Source organism: Triticum urartu, chromosome 2 (genome assembly GCF_003073215.2).
Source record: "Triticum urartu cultivar G1812 chromosome 2, Tu2.1, whole genome shotgun sequence".
Taxonomy (NCBI): Eukaryota; Viridiplantae; Streptophyta; class Magnoliopsida; order Poales; family Poaceae; genus Triticum; species Triticum urartu.
In genome coordinates, this window is record NC_053023.1 from 43169188 (window position 1) to 43173039 (window position 3852).

The 3852-nt window shown below is 40.7% G+C and overlaps 1 long non-coding RNA gene across 1 annotated transcript; it reads left to right on the plus strand.

The window, feature by feature from the left end:
• The first annotated feature begins 1185 nt into the window (after positions 1-1185).
• Positions 1186-2087, plus strand: LOC125540941. The gene is made up of 3 exons (XR_007297413.1): positions 1186-1552; positions 1647-1715; positions 1899-2087. It is a non-coding gene; the product is annotated as an uncharacterized LOC125540941 (long non-coding RNA).
• Positions 2088-3852: the final 1765 nt, after the last annotated feature.

Sequence of the window (3852 nt, forward strand, 5' to 3'; positions counted from 1 at the left end):
AGTGACGCCGTTGGAGTTGATGGACCCATTTATCTTCCGAGTCTTCCGCTGTTATCGTTATTAGATGGCCTTAAGCCATTTTTATTGTAATGAGTTCTCTCTAAGACAACGATGTAATACGTGTGTGATTGCCACTCTGCTATAAATCCTTCGATGTACTGTGTGGTGTCAGCATTACTGATCCAGGGATGACACCTGAGCACAGAGCGCTTGATCCATTCGGGTCGGGTCGCCACAGTCATAGCTCAAGCTGTTTTTGAATGCTACCAAGAATGGAAAATAGAAGATAAGATCATGACAATGACCATGGATAATGCTGCCTCGAATGATTCTGCTGCTAAGAAATTGATGGACAAGTTCACTGCTAGGAAATCAGCAAAATTCATATCTAAGTACTTCCATGTTCGATGCTGCGCACACATAGTGAATTTGATAGTCAATGATGGCATGGAACCATTGCAGCCTTTGATAGGCAACCTCAGAGAAACTGTCAAGTACTTGAAAAAATCTCCATCACGCATGTCGAACTTCTTGCCAGATTGCAAGTCTCTTAATATTAAAGTTGGAAAAGGATTATGCCTAGATGTAGCAACTAGATGGAGTTCTACATACAGAATGATAGATGCTTGCACTTTGTATAAGGAAGCTTTCCATGAGTATGCACAATCAGATCCTAATTATGAATGGCAGCCCGATGATGAAGATTGGGTACTATATGGCAGAATTCAACCCATCTTGAAATCATTTGCTGAGGTAACTACTATACTATCAGGATCTACTTACCCCACTACCAACATCTTTTATCCATACATCATGAATGTTAAGATTGCTATAGTAGAGCATGCTATGTCCGGAGATGACAATTTGAAAATGATGGGGGAAGCCATGCTTAATAAGTTTGATAAATATTGGGATAACACTGTTGTGCCAAAAAACAAAAATCGGAAAGATAAAAAAGTTAAAGAACAATGTTATGGTGATTGCCACCATTCTTGATCCGAGATTTAAGATGAAACTTGTGGACTATTGTTTTAAGAAAATGTATGGTAAAGAGGGGGGTAGTAGTGAGATGGAAGATATCAAAACAGAGTTCTTTGATCTGTATGCCACATATGAGATGGAAAATCGTCAGCATGAGGCTTCTAACACCAATGAGCAGATTTCAATTTCAAGTAGGCAAGCATCTACATCTATGACCACATTGTCGAGTGGGTTTCAATCCTTTCTCGAGGAGACAAATTCGGAGCCATGCAAATCTGAATTGACTACTTATCTTGAAGACAAGACTCATCCCATTAATGATCCAAGTTTCACATTACTTGACTGGTGGAGGTTGAATGCTCATAGATATCCTATTGTGGCAAAAATGGCAAAGAAGTTCTTGACTATACCAGCTACTAGTGTTTCATCAGAGTCAACATTCTCTACAGGAGGTAGAGTTCTCGATGACTACCGTAGTTCTCTACTCCCAAGCATGGTTGAGGCACTTGTTTGTGCTTCTAGCTTCATCAAAGGATCAAAAGAAAACCACATTAGGCCTACAACCATAGTGGTAATATTAGTTGCTCTTTGTTGTCTACTACTTATAAGCTTGACATACTATTTCTAAATGGACTGCCTAACTGAAACTACATTTCCCTTTGTAGGAAGATGACATTGATGATGATGTTGAGTTCATTCCATTTCCTGAATCTATTGTGGAAAGCAACTAGCAGGTTGGTGCTTGGCTACTGGCCGAGACTTGTAATTTTTATTTTGCAACTTTGTTTTCTTTCTCTTGTACTATTTATATTGCAATGCCCATTTTTTCTATTAAACCTTCTCCTATTTAAGGTCTACTACACTACTGTAAGAGAAACCTGAAAGTTTACTTTCTTTGTTTAAAAATTTGCTTGTAGGAAAACTCTGCAAGTTCATGAAGGCATCATATGCAGCATGGTGGAAGGGCTCCTGGAATGTTCATTCACTACTGCCTGTAGCGTGTTGCTACTATCTTTAAAATTTATTAAATTATGCAAACTGAAAGGTGCACCAGACTTGTTGGTGTTTGCTGCTGCGTACTAGACTGCTAGTGTTGCTACTTTATGCTTTTGTGATGGACCAGACTCGAGTAGTCTTGCTATGCCACCGTTTTGACTCCAACGTCCTTTTATTAATTTATGCTATTGTGAATTTGTGATGGAAACCTTCTGTGTTTGGGGTTTGGCAATTTGGCTGTAGCGTGTTGCTATTAATTTTTAAATTCAAATGATGCAAAGGTGCACCAGCCACCAGACTTGTGTGCTGTTGCTGTTGCGTACTAGTGTTGTTAGTTGTTACAACTAGAATGTAATTTTCAAATTTATGCCATTGTGAATTTCTGATGGGATCACAAGATTCTTCTGTGTACTGTGTTGTTTGTACCTTAACGAGTACTCATGAAAGCTCGCGAGCATAACGAGCTCATAACGAACCGAGCCGAACAGAGGTTTCAGCTCGTTAATATTAACGAGCTTATTGATAATGAGCTTAACGATAACGAGCTTAATGATAATGAGCCGAACGAGCCGAGCAGCTCGTTAATCCAGCCCTAGACCCGAGGGCCATAGGTTTCACTAGTGGCTTCTCTCAAGAGCATAAGTATTCTACGGTGGGTGAACGAATTACTGTTGAACAATTGACAGAATTGAGCATAGTTATGAGAATATCTAGGTATGATCATGTATATAGGCATCATGTCCGAAACAAGTAGACCGACTCTTGCCTGCATCTACTACTATTACTCCACTCATCGACCGCTATCCAGCATGCATCTAGAGTATTAAGTTAATGAAAATAGAGTAACGCCTTAAGCAAGATGACATGATGTAGAGGGATAAATTCATGCAATGTGATAAAAAAACCCATCTTGTTATCCTTGATGGCAACAATACAATACGTGCCTTGCTGCCCCTACTGTCACTGGGAAAGTACACCGCAAGATTGAATCCAAAGCTAAGCACTTATCCCATTGTAAGAAAGATCAATCTAGTAGGCCAAACCAAACTGATAATTCGAAGAGACTTGCAAAGGTAACCAATCATACATAAAAGAATTCAGAGAAGATTCAAATATTGTTCATAGATAGACTTGATCATAAACCCACAATTCATCGGTCTCAACAAACACACCGCAAAAAGAAGATTACATCGAATAGTTCTCCACAAGAGAGGGGGAGAACATTGTATTGAGATCCAAAAAGAGAGAAGAAGCCATCTAGATAATAACTATGGACCCGAAGGTCTGAGGTAAACTACTCACACTTCATCGGAGATGCTATGGTGTTGATGTAGAAGCCCTCCGTGATCGATACCCCCTTCGGCGGAGCTCCGGAACAGGCCCCAAGATGGGATCTCGTGGATACAGGAAGTTACGGCGGTGGAATTAGGGTTTTGGCTCTGTATCTGATCGTTTGGGGGTACGTGGGTATATATAGGAGGAAGGAGTACGTCGGTGGAGCAACAGGGGGCCCACGAGGGTGGAGGGCACGCCTGGGGGAGGAGGTAGGCGCGCCCCCTACCTCGTGGCCTCCTCCTTTGTTTCTTGACGTAGGGTCCAAGTCTCTTGGATCATGTTCGGTGAGAAAATCACGTTCCCGAAGGTTTCATTCCGTTTGGACTCCGTTTGATATTCCTTTTCTTCGAAACCCTAAAATAGGCAAAATAGCAGCAATTCTGTGTTGGGCCTCCGGTTAATTGGTTAGTCCCAAAAATAATATAAAAGTGGAAAATAAAGCCCAATAATGTCCAAAACAGTAGATAATATAGCCTGGAGCAATCAAAAATTATAGATACGTTGGAGACATATCAAGCATCCCCAAGCTTAATTCCTGCT